Raw genomic sequence first — 27,153 nt, forward strand, 5'->3', positions numbered from 1 at the left:
TGTTTTTCCAAGAGCTTTATATGCGTTTCTGAATTTAATAATAAAAGCCCTCCTGTGAGGAAGCGTTTTAAGCTTTTAATGTATAATACATCTTATTTTGATATTGATAGATTTCAAACCACCAGAAAATTTAAAGGAGTAGTAAAATAAAACCTTAAATACAGTTCACCTTAAAGGGCACTATTTGACTTTTTGTGTCTGGCTTTTTAGCATAAAGTTTCAAGGTTCATCCATATTGTAGCCTGAATTAGTACTTTATTCTTTTTGTTTGATAATATCATTTCCTTTTTTTCATTTTTGGTCTATTTAAAAATATTTTCATTGAAGTCTAGTCAGTTTATAATTTTGTGTCAGTTTCTTGTGTGCAGCACAACATTTCAGTTAATTAGGAACATACCTGTATTCATTTTCATACTCTTTATAAACACAAGATACTATGAGATATTAAATATATTCTCCTGTGCTATACAGTATAAACTTGCTGTTTATTTGTTACATACTCAGTATCTGCAAATCTTGAACTCCCAATTTATTCCTTCCCACACCCTCTCCCCTCTGGTAACCATAGTTTGGTTTCTATGACTCTGTGTCTGTTTCTGTTCTGTAGATAAGTTTATCTTTTTGTTTCTTTCTTTTTTTTTTAGATTCCACCTGTGAGCAATCTCATATGGTATTTTCCTTTCTCTTTATAGCTTACTTCACTTAGAATGACATTCTCCACGTCCATTGATGTTGCTAAAAATTGCATTATTTTATTATTATTTTATGGCTGAATAGTAGTCTATTGGACAAATATGCTACAACCTTTTTATCCAGTCATCTCTCAGTGGACATTTCGGTTGTTTCCATGTCTTGCTATTGTAAATAGTGCTGCTGTGAACATTGGGGTGTAGGTGTCTTTTTGAATTAGGGTTCCTTCTGGATATATGCCCAGGAGTGGCATTGCTAGTTCATATGGGAGGTCAATTTTTTGTCTTTACAGGAACATCTATACACTTTTCCACAATGGCTCCACCAAACTGAATTCCCTCCACTGTGTAGGAGTGTTCCCAATTCTCCGCAGCCTCTCCAGTATTTATTGTCAGTGAACTTCTGAATGATGGCTATTCTGACTGGTGAGAGGTGATACTTGATTGCAGTTTTGATTTGCATTTCTCTGATAATGATATTGAACATTTTTTCATGTGGCTACTGGCCATTTGTACGTCTTCATTGGAGAAATGTTTCTTTAGGACTTCTGCCAATTTTTGAATTGATTGTTTGTTTTTTTTTCATATTAACTGTAAAAGCTGTTTACATATTCTGGGAATTAAGCCCCTAGCAGTTTCATTTATGGCAAATATTTTCTCCCATTCCATAGGTTGGTTGTCTTTTTGTTTTGCTTACTGTTTCCATAGCTGTGCAAAAGCTTGTAAGTTTAATTAGATCCCTCTTGTATATTTTTGGTTGTTTTTCTATTACTTGAGTAGACTGATCTAGGAGAACATTGCTGAGATGTATGTCAGATGTTTTGCCTATGGTTGCTTCTAAGAGGTTTATAGTGTCTTGTTTACATGTTTAAGTCTTTAACAGATTTTAATTCTTTTTTGTGTATGCTGTGTGGCAGTAGTCTAGCTTCAATGATTAACATGCAGCTGTTCAGTTTTCCCTACACCATTTGCTGAAGAGGCTGTCTTTACTCCATTGTATGTTGTCACCTCCTTTGTCAAAGTTTCAATGACCAAAAGTTTGTGGGCCTATTCTTGGTAATTTTGTTTATCTGTTCATTGATGGATGGATATTGTTAGTAACTTTTGGCTACTCTGAATGATACTGCTATGAATATTGATGTGAAATTTTTTATGAGAATATGTTTTCATTCTTTTGGCTGTACATTTGGCCCGCCATATCTGTAGTTTCCACTACATGGATCCAGATGGCTGATTGTAAAGGGACTCGAACATCCTTGGATTATGGTATCCAGGGTGTGGGGTTCCTGAAACCAACCACCCAAGGGTATTGAGGGATGACTCTACATATAGGAGTGGAATTGCTGAGCCATACAACTCTAAGCTTTTGAGGAAATACCAGACTTCTCCAAAGAAGCTGCAGCATTGTCCCTTTCCCCTGGCCGCATATGAGGTTTCTCTGCCTCCTGAATGACATTTGTTATTGTCCATGTTTTGTTTATAACCATCCTAGTGGGTGTAAAATGAGATCTCATTTTGTTCTTGATTTCGCTAGTGATGCTGAGCATCGTTTCATATGCTTATTGGCCATTTGTATATCTATTTAAATTCATGGTAAATTTAAAAATTGTGTCTATTTTCTTGTATTGCTCAGTTGAAAGCATTCGTTATATATACTGGATACTACTCTCTTATTAGATACATGCTTTGCAAAATTTTTCTTCTATTCTGCAAACTGTCTTTTCACTATATTTTTTTAAACATTAAAACAATTTCTTTACAGGGGAGGTAGATAGATGAAATGATTTATTTTATTTTTCTTACTAAGCACGCCCTCTCTGACTTGAGATAACCATTTCCCCTGTCATTTCACTTTCTTGATGATGTCCTTTGTAATAAAAAGATTTTAAATTTGGTGAAGTCCAGTTTATCTGCTTTTTTCTTCTTTCACTTGTGCTCTTGGTTTTGTATCTAGGAAACCAAAGCCTATCCTAGGCCCACAAAGATTTATACTGTGTCTTCTTTTAGAAATTTTATAAGTTTAAATTTTACATTTCTGTCTGTGATCTAATTTGAATTAATTTTATTTGTTATATAAAATATGGGTGTTCAGATTCCAGATTGATTCTTTTGCCTGCAGATACCCAGCTGTCCCTGCACCATTTGTTGAATAGGCTATTCTTTCAATGGAGTGTTTTTGGCCCCCAGGTGGAAAACTGTCTGTAAATGAAAGTTTTCCCCGTGGGTTTTTATTGTGTCTCTTAAATTTATTTATCCAAACTTATGCCAGTTTCATACTGACTTAGTGCTATAGCATTTTAGTACACTTTAAAGTGAGTCCTCCAACTTTACTCTTCTTTTTCAAGGTTGTTTTTGCTGTCCTGGGCCCCTTGCACGTCCATATGACTTTTGGGTTCAGTTTTTCAATTTTTGCAATGAAGTTGGCTGGAATTTTGATAGGGATTCCACTGAATATATAGATCACTTTGAGGAGTCTTAACATTTTTAATAATATTGTCAATCATTCCATGAAAATGGAATGTCTTCCATATATGTAGATCTTTTAAAATTTATTTTCTTGATACTTCAAAAAGTTCAATGTACAAATCTTGTAAATTTTTGTTAAATGTATCTCTCACTTTATTCTTAATGCTGTTGTAAAAGGAAAGGCAGAGTTTCTTATGGGTGGTACTATTTATCAATCTTCTTATTTCTAGAATTCCTTCACAGCAAATACCCTAGGTATATATTTGCTACATAAATCTATCCACAACTATTCCCCGCCCCGTGTTATAAGAAACCAAGACCCAAGGTAAGCTACTTGAAAACACCTATGTGGAAGTGAGAAATGAGACCCATGTTTGGGGATTTGTGCAGATGATACTGAGAGCTTATTCAGAATGGCTTCTTCTTAATTACTTTTAAACAACCCTTTCAGTGTATTTAGTCAGATACATTAAGATTATGCCCTTTTGATGTGCGGAGTAGCTAAGACTATAATTTTCAAATAAATTCTAGTGAGAGTGTTGTACTTGAAACCTAATTTGCATCAATCTTTGAAGAATTATGTTTCAGGAGATTTGACTAAAGAACACCTATCTTTATTCTATAACGAGGACTAAATGCTCAAGCAACATGTAAGAGTTTGAGCAAACTGCCCCCGCCCCGTAGTGCTGGGTGGCTGCAGCTGTAACTGGAGTCAGTGTTTACCTCTCCCAGTACGCTAGTGCTGATCTGCTCAAAGTGGTTCATCCAACAGTTTGTCAGTAGCCTGTTGGACAAAGTCATAAAACATTGATTGAAGATTGCTAGAATGCAATATATTCTTACTAATATTAAGTAAGCACACATTGAGTGCTTACTGTATGATGGAATTGTCCCTCAGCCTCACATGAATATTATTTCTCTTAAAACCTCATATATTTCCTTGTTATTCTCACTTTATAGATAAGGAGACTGAGAATTAGGTCTTCTCTCTTTGGTGGGGAGCTCATTATCAATGATGGGAAGTTGTAAGGAAAAAGATATTGATTCATCATGAGAAAACATTTTTGTGAGAGTCAGCAATGAAGATGAACACTGAAGAATGTGATCATTGTTTGAGTGAGACAAGCCCTGGGTTGTGTGGAGTCAGCATCCCTGTCCTGGACACGGCACGTGTAGAGCTGCGTGCTGGGTGAGGCAGCGCGTCCACGCAGGGAACGCGGATGCTGGGGTCTTAGGCTGTGCTCAAGCCCGGTGGGGCTTTCTCCTAAGGGCAGTGCACCATCATTGACAGATTTTAAGTAGGAGAATAGGCTGCTCTCGTAGTTCACATTTGTCTTGTAAAATGCTTGGAAAAGTTTAGAAGGCTTGGCAGGAGGTGATGTGCTGAGTCAGAGTAGGGTGGCTGCGAGGTGTAGCAGTGTTCAATTTTCAAGTGGTTTTCAGGCCCAGGCTTGTGGCTTAGTAGCCGTGTCAGTTTGAATGACACACACAAGGAATTGAAACAATTTATCTAATCAATTGAAGCAGTGATGTACCCAATTCCCAGGACTGTTGTGGAGATCCAGTGAGATACACTGTGCAGTGTGCAGCGTGGTCTCCAGCACAGAGTCAGTGCTGAGTGAGTGCCAGTGAGTCTCTGGTAGGTCAGTTGAGGGTGGTGGTACTCTGTGACTGAGGATATCTGGTCCCTGAAGGAGGGGTCCATTCACATCTGTGAGTAATGGGCCTGAGTTGGGAGACGCAGGGAGACCTTACCCTCCGACTAGGAGCCCTGGGCAGGACGGCTATGGGAGGAGCACCGTGAAGTCAGCTCTTTGCAGGTTGAGTTGGGAGTGCCCTTGAGATATCTACGCAGAGTCACGAGCTTAAAGAGGAGGTCTGGGCCCAGGCTGTGCATATTCCTAAAATCTCAACTCCTGAGGACACCGATGTATTGATCACTGAAAGTGAAGTCATACTTTAAAGGACAAATGAATAGTAGTATCATCACTGTCAACAAAACTCACGTCTATTTATTCATCACTCACTTTGCTAATTGGGTACTTACAGAGCTCACTTCACCGTCCTCCCGTGGGCTCAGGCTCCACAGAAAAGAGCTGGTGTGTCTTCCTCTTTTCTAGAATAAGACACATTTAGCTTGTAGACTTCTGTACCTCGCCAGACTTAGGATATTAGTTTGTTGGTTTAATTGTATTTTCTGTTGGCCATGTCCTGACAGGAGAGAAATTTTACCTCATGGTCATGTTTCAATTAGCTGTTACTGAGAATTGCTGATCTGATACATAGTGTATGTATTATATTAACTTTGTAGAGTAGTTATCATTTTTCTGTCTTTGCCCTTTAATTTTGTTTGCCCCTTCAGTGTTCTATCCTTTTTGGGGCCTTATTTTTTTTTAATTAAATAATGTCTGTTAGCAGTTAAGAAAACAAAAGCAAAGAAAAAATGCACATGAGAGCTAAATTTAGAAAATGTCTAGTGTGTTTTCTGTCTCGGCAATGGAGGGTTGTATAACCTCTTGGAAACCTTCATTAGACAAGTTTCTTAAAATGCTGATTGAGAAATAAAACCTTCCTTCCTCATCTTTCAAGCTGCACAACTCATTGTCAAGAAAGGGGAAATCCTCAGAAGCCAAGACAAATGAGAAAACAGGGATTCTGGGAGATAAGTGAGCGTTAGAATCCGTGGTGTGCTGGTTGGCTCCTGAACTGATTTTCAGTTGCCTTGACAGGAGGGAAGGAGTTTAGCCCCAGGCCTCTCACACTAGGAGTTGGATGGGTGATCATATAATGGGCCTTGCCCGTCCTGAGAATCTTGGTTTACTAAAGGGTGAAAGAGGAAAAAGAAAATTCCTCAAGAGAAGAAAGTAAGGAAAGTCAATTTTTTGGAAGAGGGGGAAAATAACAAATCCAAAGTAAGGATATAGTTTAAAGCTGTTCTGGCATGAGAGTGACCACAAACTCCTGGCAGAAAAGCACAGCTACTCCTTGATTGACAAGTTGTGTTTTGAATGAATCAGTGAACAGCTATTCCGAAAAAGGCCTCCAGAGTCTTGTGGATCAATATACTGGACAGCAAACACCTCTCTTCCAAGGTCTCATTCAAATAACCAGAAAGGTTTTAAAGGAAAGTAGCAATAATCTGAGTTCTATTTATTGACATTACTATATGCTAAGAATTCAGAGGTGACTATGTAGTTTTCTCCTCTTTTATGGACCTTACTTTCTCTTTGGGGAGACAAAATGACATAGTTGGGTATCTTGGTGGAGGGAGGTGTTAGTCTGTTGCAATTAGCCAGGAGAGGAGATTAAGAAAACAGTGAAGGGTGGGTGAACTTTTTAGCTGAGGACAGTCTTGTTCACTTGGCTTTTAATTGCAGGCTCAATGAGCTGTCACTGGAGGGAATAGATCTTACGGAGGATGGGCTTAGCTCAGGCCTCTTTGGAATGGACAAGTGAACCTGGAGAAAGACAGTCAAATCTGTGCAGACATTAAAGTTCACTTGAACGTGTTCCATCCCTGAGCCAAAGATAGGACAAATATGGAGCACTTCTTGAGGGCAGATGAGTGGTTTTTAAGGTTCTTCAAGAATGAATCCCAGGGAACCGAGATGGCCAGTTGTCAAATTGAGACTTTGTTCTTTGGACGGTGTACCCAGCAAGGGTATTGGCCTTTTATATGGTTCCATTTGTCTTTAATACATGTCTTTTGTTGAGGACGTGGGCACAAGTGTTTGACACCTTGTCGAGGCGATTTTGGATACCTGCCTAGAAGCACGGGCACAGTTGCGGCTGCTTCATACATCTTGCAGCCCATCCCTTTCTCCGGCTCTGTAATCACGGCAGAGTGGTTCCTTGTTGACCTGTCCATCTCCTCTGTCACATCATAACCCATGAAAAGACCGGAGCATATTAACTTGGCTTTGTTAAAGTCAAAGTTACAGATCAAATATGGAGTCAGATTTGTTCTTTCCTATTTCAGTAGTGCCATGGAGAAGGCAGTTTGGGCAGCTTTTTGTAGTGTCCTGGAGGCTTTCTCTCTCAGCTTCTGGGCGCCTCTGTTGAAAACCCTTCATAGCTGTCTGGCCTGCTGGAAAAGCACTCTGCCTGTTTTACCCTGAAGATGTGTTCTGTTTATAAACTCATCTCTACTCCTTGGAAAACAACTCAAGAAAAACTCAGTTGGTTTTTCACCAGCCATGGGCAGGGGTGAGATAATCCATGTTATTATTTCATAAAATAATAGTAATAATAGTAATATTAATAGTAGTAGCAGTAGTAGTAGTAGTAATAATAATAATAGTAATAATTATATTAAAAGAATTCTTAAAACACGACTGCACATTGGAGAGAGTCAATAAATGCTTTCTGGCTTAAATCAAAAGTGATGACTCAGTGATTCCATGGCTGCTGTATTTGCTATGCTAGTTACTCCTTTGTTCCATTACACAGTTTTTTTAACTGAAAAAGAAATACAAGCAAATGGTTAAAAAAAAAACTCAGACAGAGCACAAAAATACACAAGTGAAAGAAGTTTTCCCTCATCTTCTGTTCTTTCAGCCCTCTCTGGAGATGCCACTGTTTGCTATCCTTTGGGTGCTGTTCCAGATATGCTTTGCACATTCCCACCTATGTATGTAAATTCCTTTAAAATTTTAGTTATTTTTAACTTAAACGGATTTAAATCCTCAAGTGGCTTCTGACCGGGTAATAGAACAGAACAAATCTGACTCCATATTTGATCAGTTCCTTTGAATTTAACCCTATGCTCTGTCTCCTAGGCTTCATCTTGCTTGTAATCAATGTCGCCTGGAGCCTGAAATATACAGGAGAGCCTATTCTGAAGCCTCTGACCTTTAAGGATATTTAACACTTTTTCATTCATTAGAAGATAGCAAATTGCAGAATAGAAAATAACGTTTGTTTTGTTGGAGGTTTGCAGGGATCTGACCCACGCAGATAGCTGCAAGAAGAAAGGATTCTAACAAGAAGGAATTCCTGCACTAAGAAGTTTGCAACAACCAAGCACATAGGAAAGGATCCTGAATTGTGACTTGGGGAGACGGTTTTCCAGGACATTAGTTTGCCATCTAGGTCTACAGAAACTTGCTATTCCATGCCCCAACATCTGGTCTCCCAACTTATTGTCCTGTCCTGCACTGAGGAGAAAGAATTTCGACTTGGTAACACTCCTATCTACCTAGAAAGCTGGGCACTGGAGCTGAGTGTTATGGAAACAGGCCAGCCAAGAAACAAGCACCAATCGGAGTGCTGGAGTACTCAGAATTATTATGCCGGCGGGCTCAGAGGGGCTTCTGCTCCGAAGTTCTGAGCACCTCCAAGACGTGCACATGAGGTTTTAAATACTTCAATACAAGTAAGGGGATATTAGCCAATAAGACTTAAAGAAAAAAAAGCAAGGAATCAGTACACTGGAGCTTATCAATTTGTAATAGATCACGTTACTGACACTTGTTGAGCTTGGAGTTACAAGTTAGGTTGTTAGCCCAATAAACTGACACTAAACTTCAGATTTACGAGATAGCCCAGCAGAACTTAGATCAGTAAACCGACACTTATCACACTTAGATTTGTGACTTAGCTTGTTAGCCCAGCTGGACTTTTCCTTCACATGAGGACAGCTCTCCCACCCCCAGGAAACCACTGTGAGCCCTTGATGTTTCCACTAGGGTGGGGTATGGTTTACCCAGGAGGGATGGGGACTATGCACCAACACTCAGGCAGTCTGCTCTGTCTGGGGCTCTGATCTTGTACCATCCCGCTCCCCGCCAGCCCAACACCTGGGACAGTGGAGCTAAGGCAGTGATCCTGCCTGCCTGTTTCCCAGCGTGTAAAAGGGGATTATGTACCTTTCCAAGGTAGTTCTGAGCGACAACACCTGCGGGTGCTTGGTTCTCAGAGCAAGAGAAAACCCAGGTCCGCGTGGGGGCAATGGGTGTGATCCCCATAGAGTTTCTGCAGAAGCATCCCATGGAGGGCTGGATCAGGGAGGTAAAACTTGAGCTGCGGAACTTGAAGGGTTACAGAAGGGTACAGAGGCAGGTCTGCCGCCTAGGGGTGCCCCAGAGGTAAAGCTTTTTCTCTCCAACTCCGCTAAGACCCTCCCCTCTCCAGATCCCTCCCTACTCTCTGCTCATCGTGTCCATCTGTATCTCTCCAATTTTCCCGTCCTCTCCACCCGCTCCCATCTTCTCCCTCCCTCCCTCCCTGTCCCACCTTCTCTCACAGAAACCAGAGAGGATCGCTGGCCCTCCTGCGCATGCGCAGTCACTGCCAAGTGGTCCGCTGGTTGGAAGCTCTATATCCTAGCCGGGGATCGGGCCCAAAGGTTTCTCAACTCTGTCGCCCGGTAGGACTTTGGTTCCTGTCTGGGGCCGGGGCCTCTGGCTGTGGAAGTGCAAGGTGGGGGGCTCCCGGGAAAGGGGTCAGGCGGTTGCGGGAGGGCGGTCCGCCTGTCCCCAAGGGCGCCAGGCAGCCCGTGTTCAGATGAATTGCTCAGGCCAGACCCCTCTACCCGCGCCACCTGCCCCGGCGCCCCGGCCACAGCTGCCAAGGGCCAGGTGTGCCCCTGCCACCTCTCACCCAGCCGGGATCCCCTCAGTCCGCGGCTGGCGTCCCCTTCCCCTCTCCCGCCCGCGAGTCCTCTCCTCCCTGGCTTCCTCTCCTTGGCCGCCGGCCCGTTCACGCCCCTGGGAGGGCTGTGTCCGGGCGGGCGGGGACTGCGGACCCGGACGGGGCGGGGGCTGGGGCTGGGGCTGGGGCTGACCTCCGAGCAGGGCTGCAGCCCGCGTCCCTCCCCTTTCCCTCCCCCCCGGGGCAGCCCTCCTCTCCCTTTCCCGCTCCCGGAGGACCAGCTCAGTGGCCTGGGCACTGCTCCCTGGGCTGAGAACCTTCGGCTGTAACGCCCTGCTTCTCCAGTTGGAGTCGGAAAAAGGGAGCCTCAGTGCTGAGCGAGCTTCTGTCTCCTCCCTCAGTTTTTCTGCTGCAGGTAAGTACTTTTAACACTTTCAGGTGTTATCATGGCTGTGCTTGTTGATGTCACGTGTTTTTATAGTGAGAGTGATTACAGTGGTGAAAGCAGGGCTTGGTTCTGTTAAAAATGAGCTGAAGGCATGAGGCTGTGACATCCTCCTTCCTTCCCTCTCCCAGGGTGAAAGGAGTGATCCTCGATTTTCAAAAGATATTTACAGTCCCTAACTAGCACAGCCCAGCTAGTGTGTGTTAAGAGGAACAGCACCACCAGAGGCCTTGGAGACCCAGGGATATTGCAGTCCTAAAGAGCTCCTGGCACAGTTTGGTTTGTTTTGGTTTTTTGTTTTTCTTAAATTGTGTGATAGACTAGTGGTATAAACAGAAAAATAATTGTCAAGAAATATTTCTTCATGTAACAGTGTTATTGTGATATAGTTCACACACCATGAATTCCATCCATTTAAATGTTACAATTCAGCAGCTTTTAGCATATTCACAGTTGTGCAACCATTATTATTCCAGAACGTTTTCATCACTTCAGAAAGACCAGTGGAAATGAATGACCTATCCACCCCTCCGAAGTGGTGGTTCTAAAGAAATTTCTTGGCTATTCCTGACCATAAATTAACTTGTTACATTCCAAGAAAAATCTGGTAGGAATTCTAATCAGAATTGCAATGAATCTGTCTATCAAAACTGGAAGAATTAATGTCTTTATGGCATTAACTTCTTCTACCCATGAATATATCTGGGACCCTATCTTTTCATCTGTCCAGTGACTGGCCCATGGGAAGTCCTCACTACTTGTTGTACTTGTGAATGATGAGATTCTATACATTGTTAGTTGCAACTGTAGCCTTTCACAGAAGAGAAAAGTAACCTCAGTGAAGCAAGTGACTCTCTGATGGTCAGAAAGAGTGACAGCCAGTGCTGGAGTGATCCAGTGGACTTGGTGCTTGCAACCAGAATTCTCCACCACATACAGTTAAGGGGATTAGAGTGTTCTTTTATTTTTTCTTAATGGCGTTGCTTTTATTTTTACTTATTTTTTTAAATTCTTTTTTATTTAAGTTTAGTCAATTTACAATGTTAGTTTCAGGTGTACAGAAGAGATTCAGTTATAAACATATGCATATGTATATATATGTTTTAGATTGTTTTTAGTATAACTCATTACAAGAAATTGAATATAGTTCCCTGTGTTATACAGCAGGTCCTTGTCATTTATTTTATATTTACTAATTTGTATCTGTTAATCCCCCCTTTCCTGCCTGCTAAACACAGTTTACTTTCTATGTTCATGAGTCCATTTATAGGAGCACCGTTTTTCCTAGTAATATATGCTCTTTGGCTGCTTTCAGTTTCAGTAATTTCATCTTATCTGTGGGTGCTTTTATTCTGGTGGCCTTTATGTGGTTTGCACACGTGGTAATAGAGATCTGTATTTGGGACAAATTCAGGCCTCTGTAGTCCCTGGTACAGAGTGCCCACTGAATTGATGCTTGAACTGGGAAAAAGGCACAGTAAATTTTGGAATTTCAACTATGGTTGAGAATTCCAGGGTTCTATAACCTGTTTAGACAACCTTAATATTGGCTGCACCCATACTGGGTAATTTGGTGGAAATTCATGGTATGGTGGTGTAGAGACAGGGAATTGTATGCTTCTTCTCTTTCTGTTTTATTACACTCATTCTCCTGGGCCTCCCAGATCCTCCCCCAGAAGGGCCCAGGGCTGGCTTGGTGCTGCGCTGAGGCAATATTTGTTAATAAGGCCCTTTCCTCTACTCATCTGAGCCTCCGGTTCTTTCTCTGCACAATGAGGGCTTAGACTTGATAAGTACTTTTCAGTTTCTTTTAAAGCCATGTTTCCTTTGAGAAACAGAAAATGCAAATCTCTCCTCTCAGCCCAACCCTTTAGATTTTGATAAGTCCTCCAAGGAGTGACATAGCTCTTTGTGGAATATGAATGTGATTGTGATCCCAGGTGAAACAGAAAAGACTCTTCAGAGATTGATTGCAGGGAGAGGGCAGGAAAGGGGCAGTATGTCACACTTTCTAGTGTGAGCACTGGAGCAGGGGCTTGGATTTAAATATGGTGACTGACGTGGCCTCTCTCTAATCTTGTAGAATGTGATAAACTTCTCTACCTCAGTTTCTTGATGTGTCAAGTTGGGGTGATAATATTTTAAGGCTTTTGTGAAACATTATACACATAAGCCATTTGTGTATGGGTAGAAACAAGACGTGCTAGGGATTCAGGGATTTGTTTAAAAAAAATCTTGTCCATAGCAGACTGTCTGTGTGTATTTTAAGTTCCTGGAGGGTGAGGGTGAGTCTGAAGCCCATTGTGGGACAGGTGGGCCATAGTTCTCTGTGCCCCAGATTACCCCCTCCTCCCCAGTCCTCTTCCTCAGTCCAGGATGAAGTTCCCTTGTAGATTTTCTCAGAGGTCTTGTGGAAATAGCTTTTCATTTTATTGTTTCACCAAGAAGTTCTGCCATCATGATCTCTTTGGTCAGGCTTTGAAGGGCTGCCATCATGATATCTGGTAAGAATTCTATGGAATTGGGAGTTTCTATTTAATGAAAAGGAATAAAAATTACAAATAGAAAATTAGAACAAGGGTGGTTTCAGGGGCTCTTTGAAATGGACACCATTAGCTTTGTTGGCTTCAGGTGCTGTGGCCTGTTGCCACGAGGACCCATTCTGTTGCTCTGAAGTTGGAGGTACCAGTGGGTCCAGTGGGAATGATAACTGAGTGTATCTCATGGGCTAGGCATTGACCTATTTGTACTGTGTGTTCCTAATTTGAGACAGTGAGCTCACCTAACCTCAATAACCTCTTTAAAAAATTAGACTTTTTATTTTGAGATGTAATGTTGATTCCCATGTGGTAGTAAGAGATTATATGGAGAGGGATTATGGATCCATTTGCCCAGTTTTCCTTCATGGTTCCATCTTGCAATGGTGAGGTACAATTCATTACTGACTCACTAACAATTTGAGGTTTGTGTTATTGCCCTCATTTCTATTCATGATTAAACTGGGGCTTAGAGAAGCACACAGGCCTACCCAGGTCACCCACTTTGTTAGTGCAGAGTCGGGTGAACGTGGGCTTGGGATTTCCAGGCAGTACCATTATGATGGTCTGTGGCAGGGAGCAGCATTCACTTGCTTGTTTATTCATTCATTCAACAAACAATTATTGAGTAAACTCTGTGGGTCATATGCTTTCTTTGGCTTATCTGATTATTCATCACTACTGAGAATCAGGCAATGTTCATATTTTTTAATCTGAGAAAATTAGCTCTGAGAGGTTATAACCCTCCGAAAGGAAGTAAAGCTCATTAAGGAGGGATAGTACATTTGTACAGTCACCTCTTTTTATGCAGGTGGTACCCTAGACATTTTGCATTTGCAAACATCCGTAATTCAGATATATTCTTGTAAGGCAAGGATTTTTTTTTTAATTGAAGTATAGTCAAGTTTACAATGTTGTGTCAATTGCAAGGTGTTTTTTGACTTTTGAATTAAAAAATACTTTTTCAGGAGGGTAATTACGTGTATTTATTTGTTTCATTTTTTAAAATGAGTTACTGGGTTTTGAACCCAGGACCTCGTACATGGTAAAAATGTGCTGTACCACTGAACTGTATCCTCTTCCCCTAGGCAAGTTTTCTTATCCATTATTATGAAGCTTAGGGGATCAAATAATTTGGATACAAATCCAGATCTTTTAATCCTACTGTGGTCCTTTTCTTTATATTCTGCTGAAGGGGTTTGGGGAAATCATTTTCTTTGTTCATTTTTTATTCAGCATTTTTGAGCAGTGACTTTGCATCAGGGCCTTGCTAGGTGCTTGGAAATAGAAAATAAGAAATGACCCTTCTCTGCAGAGGCAGGAAGCCTAGACCAAAAGCTGGGTAATATGATCCGAGATACATTAGCCATGTGCAGACTCTGAGGACAAACTGTACCCCCGGATTTGCTTTGGCTTCCCTTGCCTTCTGGCTGGTACACACCAGGTCACAGCAACCCAGATGGGCCCGTAGCACACAGCAGAGTATGTACCTCGATCTCCTCACCCCTCTCGGCAGGGCCAGCAACATGAGCATCCCTGACTACGTGCAGTGTGCTGAGGACCGCCAGACTCGTCCCGTTGTGGTCCAACCAATGGAGATCATCTCAGAGGAGAATTTCTTTTGCATCTATCAGCTACTCACCTCGGTGTGCCATATCAGCCCATGCGGCTCCCAGTGGACATTCTGTATCCACTACAGGCACCACTATGTGCCCGAGAATGGGTGGAGCATCTTCCAGACACACCGCAAAGTCGTGGGCCTTGTCACCATTACCAACTGTCTCTCTGCCAAGGCCTTGGAGAAGCTGCACGTGCAGAGGGGCTGTATGGCACCGCGCTTAATGACTGTCAGCTCTTTGTCTTTGTGCTGCATGGGGAGGTAGCCGAGCAGCCGTTCACCGACGTGTCCTTCAATCTACGAGGACTGCAGGGTGGTGGAGAAGAGGATCGAGGACTTCACTGAGTCACTCTTCATCTTGTTCAAGTCCAAGTGGCTGGATGGTGGCCACAAGAATTTTGGGGCAAGATTCCCCTCCTCTGCATCCTGTTTGAGAAGGAGGACTTCATGGGACTGGACACAGACAGCAGGTAAGTTTACCTGGAGGCCAGCCCACCCTGGCTTTGTGCCGGATTACTTCCCTACATCCAGAAAGGGATCAGCAAGGAAGAAGTCTGTCTTGTAGCCAAGGGGGGAGGGAGGTGCAGCCCGCTGGTTTACAGACATTTCAAAGTGAATCCGCCTTTGTTTCAGAGAGATCCTTTTAGGGTTAGTGTGGACACTTACTCCCGCTTTACAGCCAGGACCATGGTGGGAACCCTGGAGTTGCTGTCCAATAAATTAGCCAAAGCCACTGATGCTAGGAGCACTGGGGAGGAGGCTGGACTGAGCTGAGATATGCTGTAGGTCAAATGCACATCAGACGCTGAGGCTTGTCTAGCAAATGTATATAAACTATCTCTTTACTTCCTACATTGATTACATGTCAAAATGATAGTATTTTACATACAGTTGATTAAGTAAGATCTGTTCTTAAAATCAGTTTCTAGTATTTGTTTTTTGTTTGTTGGTTTGTTTTTTTGTTTACTATTTTATACATGGCAACTGGGAAACTTTCTTTACATGGCTCTCATTTCATTTCTGTTGGGCAGCCTGTCCTGGGACAGTCTCATTCCTTTGCTTTTGGATGAGATGCTTAACCCCGAGAGGCGGAACGGGGCACTGGTTGAGCTGGGGCTGGAGCCGGTGTCTCCTGCCTCTCAGGCCCAGCACCTGTTCGGCTCAGGCCCTCTCTTCTTGCCCGACAGCCACCATGCCAAGTTAGGACATCAGAAACACCGCCAGGGACTCCCGAATGAACTCCTTATGCAGGGAAAGGCGTATCACGGTGTATGGGACAGAGCAGGGAAATGTTCATTCTCAGTTTGTCCCTGTGATTAAGTCAAAGTCCCCACTTTGCCTCGGAAGTACAGACGAGCTCTTTTGGGCTGCCTACCCCCCCACCTTCTGCTCTGTTTCCCGGTGTATCTATCGTGCTGTCCCTCGGGCAGAAGAGGGTGAGATGTCTTTGCCGAGAATTGGTCCCCCTTTGCTGGGGAGAGTAAGGGAAGCTGTGTCCCCCCGTCCTATGGCCTCTGTCCTTGTGTCTGGAGAGGGCTCATGGTGGTCCCACAGGTGACGGTCCGAGAACCTGGCACATGCTGCTGGGCCCGCCGTGAAGGCAGTGCTCTGTGATTCTTGAACTTACCTAAGATCAGATCCTACTTTCTGGTTGTTGGTAAGTTGGAGGAGAAGATGCTAGAGAATTGATAAAAAGAATATCTAGACCAGCCCTGTGAGTGAGAATAGAAGTGGACCCGAGTCCCACCTGCGAGAGCCCACCTAGCGGTCTCTGGATGAATTTTCTGTTCCTCCCAGATATACCTGTATGGCTTAAGGAAGGGGAGAGGCTTGTCGTGGCCATGATCTGTGCTTGTCCTCACAGGGCCCTGTGATCTACATGCCCGCACTCCCCTTCTGCTTCTTGGGGATGTGCTGGTATGTTTAGGAGCCTGGGCACTGCTGAGGGCATAGCTCCCAGCACCGTGCTACACCGAGTCTGGCTCTGTTCACCTCACCTGTCAACACCTGCTGAGGCCCCAGGCATTAGTCAAGGTAGGTGCATCGGTGCAACGTAAGCAGGGACCACCTTCTCCCCCTGGACAGACTGGTGAGTGAGCAGTTGAAGCCTTGAGCCCTGCCCCAGCCCCCACGCCAATGCCTCCTCTTTTGTCATAGGAGTCACTGGTGACATTTTTACTCAACAAATGCTTGTCTCTGAGTCTGCAGAGCCACCAAAGAATGCCAGCTTGTTTTTGTCTTTTGAAGTCTGCCCTTGGGACTTGGCGGAGTAGCCGAATGTGTACTTAGCCCACAGTGTTTGACACTGTCACCATAGATTACCCAGAACCTCATGTACCAGGCATGGCTCCCGGCATCAAAATACAGCAGCGCATTAAATCTCCCTCCTTGTGGGTCTGTCTGTCCTGGTACCATAAGAGCTCAGCCAGCTTCTGAACGTCAGTGAGATAACGCGGCCAGTGAGCTCAGGTCAAGCACATTCTCCTCCAGTCACTTTTACCACATTGTTGCTTTTAGTATTCCACAGTCATTAGTTTTTTAAACAATGCTTTGGTGAAGGAGCAGAGCCTAATTCTCTCCTGCTACTCTTGGTGGAAGTGAGTAAAACGGTCCAGAATGAAATGCGACCACAATTTGTAGCTCAAAATCTGCCTAGACGCTTGTAGGTGGAATTTGGGTTAGGGGCGCTGACAACGTTGGGGTCGTCCGGCAGCACCGCTCCCCTCAGGCCCCTGCTTTCCCTGGAGCAAGAGGTGAGGGTGGGTTTCACCATCCCCGCGTCCCTGGCCTCACACACTCACGTAAATTCTTGTACATGCTGTCAAAATCATTTTTGTTCTTGTGTGTTTCTAATTTTCTCGTCTTCATCTTTTCCTTTTTCTTTATTCCTTTTTCACTTGTACTGCCCAGTGAGCATGTTGTTGCATCTGAAAATGTGGGCTGTGCACATCCTGCATTGGAAATAGCCAGATTGCCATCCGTGCTGTCTCAATCATTTTAAAAAGCAAAAACTTAACAGCTGTCTTGATCCATGTATTATCCTCGTCATTTTGTATTTTCTTAATTTTTGGAATATTTACTTTGTTTGCACATTACCCACTGGTTTTTGATACCTGTTAAAATCCTTGCTTTGAGGAACCTGTTTGGTCCTCTTTTTATTTGGTGACAAATGCGCCCTTATTAAATTTGTTTCATTGTTTTGAAGAAGTGAGATGCGAATTGATTTAGGCGGCTGCTGAGGGATTCTTTTCATGGAGTATTTAAACTTGTAAAGTCAAATTCTGCGGCAACTTGCACGATTCCTGCTTTTATACAAACGTGCTCGGCACGAGGTTCCTGGCTGTCGCTGTGTGACGTGCGTGACGGCGCTTCCTGGCCGGTGGTCACTGGTGAGGAAGTGGCCGGCTCGGGGGTGAGCATCTGCAGGGGACGTTGTTGGAGGAAGCAGTCACCGTTTGGTTCTTTAATTTTTTTTTTTTTTGCATTCAACTTCCCCGTGCCATTTACTTTACTTTGCCTTCATAAAGGGGCCGAATTGGGTCTAAAATCCATGCCACTATTTTGTTCCCTTTACGAGGCTGGTTTTTCTGAGTATCAGGACCACATGGCCTTCTCCTAAGTAGCTGGCTCACCTGGATCTGTTGGACACAGGGACAGCTAAAAGGGCCATAGCTTCCTCTCTGCTTCAGCCAGTGGGCATTCAGAGCTGGGTCTGTGGTTTGCCTCAGCAGCCGTGCAGACCTTCCTACCCAGGGATTTACTTTTAACCCATGTTGGTAGTAAATAGCTGAATCCGTTTCTGTTGCAGCTGACGTTCACCACTGACGGCCGTGTCATTAGTTTGTGGTAGTCAGTCTCCAACACCCCAGACAACCATGAAGGAAGATGATTTGGCCGACCTAGGACCTTGGATTCTCACCCTCACTATGGTTCATCTCACCCGGTGGAAGGGTGTGGCCACCACCATCATGCTGACCATGAGGCCTTGTTTCTCCTTTCATGCTCTGGTCCAAATGTGGACACTTCATTTTTCACTGAATTTGTCTCGCTTGAGACAGGCCAGAATATCTGAATGAGTCCATCACATTCTGGGTGGGGAACAGAACAGAAGTAAGTGTCGCAAGTAGATGGAGTCTAGGCTGTCCGGGTTGGCAATTGCAGGCTGGGATCTGTGATGGCTGGGCTGTACCCTGGACACAGGCCTTTCCCGTGGCTCCCATGAGCCCAGGAGTTGGAGTGAGAACAGCCTTGCCTGGGTTCCCACATCCTCATCTGCTCACTTTCAAGTGTGTCTGCTAATTAGGAGCTCCCCCAGACCTCGGGCCCTTCAAAGCTCAGACCACGGGAGAACCTTGAGTCCCTTCTCCTGGGCCTCCTGTGTGAGAATCCAGTGCCTTCTGAGGTGTCCAGTGGCAGGAGATGCCTCCCCCGCCAGGGAGCACCCTACGGAGGACTGTTATTCAGTGCACCATGCTGTGAGCTTGTGGGGTTCCGACCATGGTCCCTGCAGAACCACACTTGAGATGGACTTATTGTCATAAATAACAGGACTGATTGCAGGGCAGGGCCCGGGGGGGAGGGAAGAGTGGAAATTGAATGTGACCTCAGACAACTAGGTGGGTGCTGGGGCTGTTACTAAAATGGGGAGTCTGGGAGATACCTGCCAGGAATCGAATTCCAGAGTAAATGGTGGACATGAGGCATTTTTAAGATGCCATTTTTCATCCAAGTTAGGACTTCAAAGAGGCACTCGGTTCGATGAGCCTGGGGCTCAAGTGAAGGAGCCGGACTAGAGATACACGTTGGGAGTCGTCATTCTTAGCTGGTGTTCACAGCCTTGCATGTGAATTAGATCTTCTCGAGGGCTGCAGACTGAGGCTGAGGGGTGGCAGGGCTGTGCCTGGGTTGGAGGAAAGCCCAGACCATGCAGCTTTGGTGTGTCAGTTAGCTGCATTTGCCATTTTCAGAGCAATGCTATTTATCCTTAAGGGGCCAGGGGGTGGGCAGGGCCAACCAGGAAGAAATCTGCAGGGAGGGTCGTGGCCACATGTGCGTCTTGGGAAGGTGCAGAGGCTGCAGGGTCTGGGAGGGTAGAGTCCTCAGAAGCTGAAGTTGGAGTGGGGAGTGGGGAGAATGTAGTCACAGTCAACTGTGAGGGAGGGAGGGAGGCCTAGGGAGTCCCCACCTTACCGGACTCTCTTTCCCATGAACAGAAGGCAGTCAGACAGAGGATCTGAGGTGAGAAGGGATGGGCAAAGGGAGGGGAGCCAACCTGGAGAATGGTGCTTGGAAAGTTCTGGAGTAGTCTCCCTGAAAAACAGAGTTAAATATACCCAGACTCTTAAGAACATTGTTAGTGACTTGGGAGGAGGCAGTTGTTTTTCTGGCCTCCTAAGGGTAAGGCATGTATCCAGGGATACACAGAAGATACGGGCAGTCTGTTCCGGGGGCTTGATCATTACCGGGGGAACAGTGCAAGTTTTAAGGGGGAAAAGGGCAGCGGAGGGAAACTAGCCAGGCCCCGTGTCAGGTACCAGTCGGCCGCCCTACTTGCGTGTTGCATTCACATCCATGCCTCCCAGGTGGGCAGTGGCAGCCCCCTTTTGCAGATTGGGAAGCCTTCTCAGAGGGGTTAAGGAATTGGTCTGTTTAGCGGCTAGTAAATGCTGTAGCAGGATTCAAGCAGGGCCTTGTCAGACTTCAAGGGCATGTTCTCTCTACTGTTTCCAGTACTTCCCTGTTATACCTGGAATGGTGAAGTGGGTCAGATTTGGAGCCTTTCAGAAAAAGTATGATTTAAGTGCCTCAGGACTGTTTCACAAAGCTCAGCGTTCTTTGATGATTCTGAAGCACGCAGTGCTTTTCGCCCCACAGAGGTAACGTCTAACTCCTTTGAAGATGACGTGGTTGCAAATGATGTACAGGTGCAAAACCAGACTCTGCAGCTTCTGAACGGAAACTCTCCAGTTCTCCCTTGGTCAGCTTTCTTCCGCGGGATGTAACTGTGCTGCAGCGTAAACCTGAGCTTTCCGTATGGAGTGAGTATTTAATATCCAAAGTTAGCATAAAACGGTCAGATGAAGAAAACCGACGTTGACAATTTATTTTTGGGTTCCATTAGTCAAGATATACTATCAATTAATGACCCATATAGCAAATGGAATTCAGTATAGGACATTGCATTTCTTGCTTTCTATTTAGAGTTCTCTTACAGAATAAGGTTGCCTGCTTTGGAACATCAGCTTCACCACCACGGCACCTATCAGTGTGTTGGTGTGATTTCATTTACAGAGTGAATCTAATCTGGGCTTCCTAAGCCCCAAACACTCCTGTGCAAAATCACGGGCTGTAGCCATCTGTTAGTCACGCAAATACTTCTAAAATTATATGATGCCAGAAAAGAAAGAAGAGAGAGAGAGAGATTGCCTTTATCAAATTTCCTTTCAGTTCTAACTGCAAACTGTTGTTGAGCAGCTCTGGTTTCCTTTGGATATGAATATATACATTTCTTTGCATGTAACCTAGGTTTTGGACTAGAACACCAAGTTCTTGCTGTCCACAAGCCACAAAAATAGTAGCCAAATTGGACCCGTGTGAAATAGTTTATACTTTTTTCTGAGAAAGTATCCTTGAATTTGGGACTTGGGCTGTGATTTTTGCTTTTTGATTCCCCCACCCGTCTTGTAATCTCTCACTCCTTCCCACGTGGCCCCCAAGGGTTCGTGGTCTTATTAGGAGCAGGCACCCAGTTGGTCTCCATATATTGCCGCTATAGATAGAGTCCAGACAAGACTTAAGGACATTATCAGAGAGGACTTCCTGGAAGAAATGGGCTCTACATTCAGTTGTGAGGACAGAGTAAGAGTCAGCCAGGAGAAGGAGTCAAGAATGTGGCTCAGGTCGCAGGTGCAGCCCGGGCAGAGGCCTGGAGGCTTTTGGCGTGGGGACCCGGGGAGAGTGCCCTGTGCAGTCCAGGGTGGAGGGAGCCCCTGCTCGGGAGGACACTGGAGACAGTCCGTGGTGTAGGGCTTTGGAAGAAGTTGAGTTTTACTAGAACTGACACAGTAGGCAGTGAAGGGTGTCAACAGAAAGTGACCCTCAGGAAAGGTACTTCAGGTTTTGCTTCTGATATTCTACAGACAGAAGGATCGGGATGGGCGAGAGCAGGTATGTCTGTCCCTTTGAGATCCAACCTGTCATTCATTTATTCATAACACGTGCACTTCTGTGAGTATAGGGGAGAGAGGGTGTAGCCACGATAATAAGCAAAATGTATTTGCTTCTTGAGAGCTTAGCATTGTCAGAAGTTGACTTAGCCTAGAATGCTCTAGGAAGAGAGGAACAAATTGTGGAGGTTGGAGGGAGGGAAGGCTTCCTTGGGAAACAGTCAAAATGAGCCTGGGGGCAAGTGAGAGGTAGGAGCATGTCAGGGGACCCCTGAGGTCACTGGGAACCTGTGTACTGAGGTGAGGCTGGGCAAGCAGGGTCTGGGGTGGGGCTAGAACTCTAACAGGGAGCCTCTGAAGCATTCGAAGTGGGGTTGATGTAATCAAATTTGTGATTTGGGAAGGCTGCCGTGGCTCTGTGTGTGTAGCGGGGATGAGGGGGTGGGTGCCACCAACTGGGGGATCATAAGAATACCATTCACAGGCTGGAATATGGGCATCGGGGCTACTTGGGGACGGCAGGGGCAGTGTGGATGCCGGCTTTCTTTATGGGGGGCTTGTTAGCGGGGCCGCCCTTGAGGCACCTTGTGGCTGTAAGAAAACTGATGGAGGCTGCCAGGTGGACTTTCGTCTTCTCTCTTTCCCTTCCTTGTTTGATGATCTTAGCTCAGCCAACATTTGGAACAAAAGAGCTAATTTCCAGGGTTGCCCAGGACTTTGTTGAGCTCGTTCGAGTGAGATCTGATTGGATTTAGGTTTGTGTTCAGATCTGGATGTTCACTTAGCTAGAAACGTCCTGTCATTTCGATTTCCATAGGGGTTTTTATTCTTGATAAAGATTGCTTTCTTGGTGAGAGGAAATTTAAAACAGCTGTTGTCTTTTTCAAAAAATCCTCTTTTAAGAATTTTAATATTCAAAAGAATACGAATATATAAAATATTTAAGGAAGTCTTTGGTGTGGTTTCTTTGCTTTCTGAGCTAATGTGAAGTTAGAGCCTTTGCATTACTTAATAGCACATCCTTGTCAGTATTTAAAGAGCTGTTAGTGAGCGCCCCAGGTCCCACCTCTCAAAGAATCGTTAAAGTTTGCTCTGAAATAGTGAGGTCATAAAGGTCTTGTTTTCAGAAATCAAACGGTTTATAATACACAGCATAACTCCATTTATAAAATAATAATAAGTTCAAAACTAAGAAAGTGGAGGATAAATGATTTTTTTAAAGCCTAAACATAAATTTTCTTGTGCTAATGTTGCAAGTGGAAATTTTGAAAAGAAAAACCCTACTGCAATATCATCTATTTGGAATACATATATGAGTTTCACGTTTGAAAAGTATCTGCGCAGTGGTTTTCGAAGTCAGGAGCATTCCTGCTCAGATACTGGCAGTGATGGTTGCTGGTTTTCAATGGGAGAGCCTAAATTTGCCTTCTTAGCTTTTTGGTTTTTTTATAGTGAGAGGGTTGAGTAGTGCTTTGCCAGCATGATTTTGGGGCAATTTGAGGGCAGATGTCGTGTGCCAGCAGTGAGAAATTTCCATGCATTTTATTTTCTGGACATCACCAGGGCACATGTGGGGTTTGTGCCTGCAGGCTGGAATGCTGCAGGACTCCCTGATCATTCACCTTTATGTCCTGGAGCTGCTCCGGTCAGTGAATGATTTTCTGTGTCTTGGAGATAATGTGGTCTGATGGAGATGATCAGATGTGCAGTTAAAAAGCTATTACTTGAAATAAGAGTAACCTAGAAACATTTCTCTAACAATACAGCATGAGGGAGGAGGATTGGCTGAGCTGCTTGCAGTGGGGAGTCTTAGTTGACTCCCTCACCGTGACTCCTGCCAATATCCACCCCAGCCCTGCACGGTAGTCCTGCCGAAGCAAGCAAGCACTTTGCTCAGAAACAGACTGAATTTCCTTGTGCCTCTCTTTGTTGGATTTTTTTGAAAGCACATTTTGCCCTTTGCTTCAATGCCATACATGCTAGTCACCTCTTACACTCATTTTTCTGGCCTCGTCCATAAATACCTGCTGAATGGATGAACAGAATGTAGTATCTCCATATAGTGGAACATTATTCACACGTAAGAGTGAATAAAAAAGACAAAAAAGAAGAGGAAAATGAAAAATGCCACCTGTTTTGGGAAGTCCACTTTGACTGTTCAACCCACACTTTTCCCTTTGAAACCCAATCACTTATGCTCCACTCTACTCTTTTTGATAGTACTTACCACCTTCTAATAATCTTTAACGTTTTCAAAAAAAAAAAAAAAAGAAAGAGATGCTGATACCACTTCAAAATGTACAAGACTTGATAACAGCATGTTAATTGAAAGGAAGCAGACACAAATGCCCACATATTGTTGATTTCAGTGATATGAAAAGCCCAGAATAGGCACATGCAGAGGCAGAGAGCAGGTGATGGTTGGAAGGAGCTGGTTGGAGGGGGATTAGGGAGTGACTGCTAGTGACAGGGGGATTCTTTTGGGGTGATGAAGTGTTCTGGAAATAGAAGGTGATGAGGGCTGCACAACCGTGAGTGTGCAGAAGACTGCTGAGCACTCTCTCTGGGAGTGCCTGTTGTCGGGGCATCTTTATTTTTTTCTCATCCTGCAATGTGAAGAATCATCTTCTGCTCTGGCCATTCTACTCCTGTGAGTGGTGAGGGTCAGAGACTTTGTAGAGTCATGTTTCTTTTTTCCCCCTGGCTGAGTGTAGGCAAAAAAGATTTAAGCCTGAGAAAGTGCTCCATCTGCAGAAATGTCTTTTAGATTTGCATGGTGTAAAAATCTTGAGATCTTTTAATCATTGAGGCCAGTCTGTGGGGGGAAATACCCCGTGAAGCCTGGGTGAGCCGGGGAAGAGCCGCGCTTCTCTCCCAGACACGGGTGGGGATTGCACCCCCGTTCAGGCAGTGAAGGGCCCAGACCCGTGAGCAGAGTTGACAATCGTGAATATTTACGTGTATCCGCTGCTTCATCTTGGATATTAATTTCAAGCTGAGTCAGTTTGTGGCGGCAGCCTCATCCTACATCAGGAATTTATAGTATCTGCTCTTTGAGGTGAAGACCTGACAGACTTGAGTATTTAACAGTCTGCCTTGAATTGATATCTCAGATTCCTTTGTCAAAAGCAAACAGCAGAAATACAGAATTCCTTTAATGCCAATGTGACCTGGAATGAGTTTAGTCTCTGTGCCTCAGTGGCCTTATCTGTGAGTGGGAAAGATGATAACAGTGCTTCCCTCAGAGGAGCTGGTGAGGGGAGAGTCAGAAGCACAAATGGAGGACTTACAAAAGATGCTCTTGAATGACCGAATTTAGTGCTCTCAGCCTGGTGAGGCCTGAGGGGCAGAGATGTCAGAACAGAGCAGTCCTAGCCGGAGCTCGATCCGTGATGGAAGCTGTTATGATCAGTATCACCACTGTGCGTTATCAGGTAATTTTAAGACTTGGTAATATGAATTCTTGAATAATGTTAAAGGACTAGACATCTCAGATCCAGTTTACATAGTCCTCAAGATTTCTTCTGAGAAATGGATGGTTTCTTCCCCATCTTAAATCTGAGATGAGTCTCTAAAAAATTCTGTATTCCTCCATCTTTTTGCTTTAATTTTCCATTTCCTAAAAAACCATGTTTTTAAATGGAGTTAATGGGGACTGAACTGAGTGCCTCATGCATGTTAAGCACTTACTCTCCCAAATGAGGTATAATCTCCTCCGTGATTTTTGTTAAAATTTACTTTCTTAGTTTACAGAGTTAAGAGGCCTCTAATTCTTTTTCTGGAGACTTGTCCATGAACCTGTAAATCTATAATTAATGGACAAAATTTGGTTTATTAAAAAATCATTAGAATATTCTGCAATTCATCCAAAAAGAAATGCTCATTGACTTAAAATGTTTCTCCTTTAAGGGGATTTCTCCTGTTTGGTCTAGCTTAATTTGTTAACAGCCATCCTCATCATCATAATGACCAAACTCACTGTGAGTGGACACCTACCTAAGGCTAAAATGTTTTCCTCATGTTTTAATTCATAGCAGGTGTTTGATTGTAGGTATCAGTGTCTCCTTTTTTGCAGCTGAGGGATTGAGAGATGGAGCAGCTTGTCCCAAATTACACGCAGCAGGCTGTGGCTAGCTCGGTGCTGGAACCCAGGCTGCACAGAATGCATTCTTAATTGCTCCTCTTATCAGCCTCCCGTTAAGTGGTTACCCGAACACCTGTGACTCCATAAACGGCCGAGTTTAGTGATCTCAGACTGATGAGGCCTTGAAAGGAGAGACACCATTGAGAAGTTGAGACAGAGTGGCAGAAATTAAAATTGTTCATTTTCACAAATTTTTAATTCTCAGGTAATTACATAAAAAGTTATTTTTTTTATTTTAGTGCTCTGTAAGCACTAAAAACAAAACATTAAAAATAATTATAGTGCAAAAGAGAAGTGAGCTCTTAAAGTCCAACCACTGCTAATGATGTTGCTTGTTTTTCTCTTGTGGCCCTTTTTGACAGAAATACTTACAAAGACTGAATTGGTTTTATGTAGTTTTAATATGGAAGAAAAGATTGTCAGTGAATATTGTAAGAAAAGTCTTTACTCTTTTCTTTCCTGTTGATGAATATGTACTTTATTTTCATGGCTTAAGTACATTTCCTCATTTGTGAAATTTGAGTAATATCGTTTAATTTGTCTGACTGTGAGAGGTAGATGCCTTGTATACAAAGAACCCAAGAGGTGCTTAATAAAAGTGTGCTGTCACAATGACAGATATTTTAGAAGGATCAACTCTGAATACTAAAGAGTGTCGCTTATTTCTGATACATATTCAATATGTATTTGTATGATATATTTGAATATGGTTTAAAGTAACAAGGATTCATTTTTTTTTTGGTGTAGTATGAAGTTTTAATGAAATCTGTATCATTCTAGTGAGACAGGGACTAGTTAAATTGCCTTAATCAGATGACCTTGAAGATTATTTACACAGAATATGTATTGTTACAAATCAGAATTTATGTTGCCGTGTAACCATCCACTCAGACATTTAAATTCGTGGGATTCTGACCAGATCCGTTAAGTTTAGTAAAATCCATATTGATCATTTTCAGGGAATAAGCTCCTCTATTTTGTGATTAAAGAAAATTTTGATTTTTTTCTACACTCTTAACAGGTTTAAAATATCAAAACATTGATTTGACACATTACTTTTTTAATAGAGAGAATAAAGCTCATGCTGTTTTATTATGTAAATAAATGTTTTTGTATGGCAACAAAATTGTATGATATCCTGGCTCTTTTAGTATTTTGCAAGATACTTAGATAACCTACTGTTGGAAAAATACAAACGTGAATTTTATGAATATAGGCCTAGTACAGATCTGTTGGTTTTTGCTACAGTGCAAGACATGAGGCATAGGAGAACTTTGCTGCTGATTGCCAGGAGGACAGATCCCATGTCTCAGTTTCCCCTCCTGTAAAATGAAGTGGCTGAACTGGATTCTTTCCTCTTCTAAGATGAGTTTCCATGAGCCTATATCTTCTGTTTATATTCAGGAGTATTAGCAATATCAGATTAAATACTGAATATCCCTCCTTTTCCCCGAATCAAAGTGCAGCATGTGCTATATAAATTTTATTTATCTGATT

The 27,153-nt window shown here is 43.5% G+C and overlaps 1 protein-coding gene across 2 annotated transcripts in view; it reads left to right on the forward strand.

Moving 5' to 3' along the window:
- Window positions 1-27,153, forward strand: part of LOC140694884 (trafficking protein particle complex subunit 9-like) — a 385,022-nt gene that overhangs the window by 90,018 nt on the left and 267,851 nt on the right. Inside the window, exon 1 of one of the 2 annotated variants that reach the window (XR_012070549.1) lies at window positions 14,713-14,816. The exons of the other annotated variant lie outside the window; for it this stretch is intronic. The gene's annotated coding sequence lies outside the window, so the exon portion shown is untranslated. Of the gene's footprint in view, window positions 1-14,712; window positions 14,817-27,153 lie in introns of those variants that run through there. 2 annotated transcript variants of the gene reach the window in all.

The sequence above is a fragment of the Vicugna pacos genome, unplaced genomic scaffold (assembly GCF_048564905.1).
Source record: "Vicugna pacos unplaced genomic scaffold, VicPac4 scaffold_107, whole genome shotgun sequence".
Lineage (NCBI taxonomy): Eukaryota > Metazoa > Chordata > Mammalia > Artiodactyla > Camelidae > Vicugna > Vicugna pacos.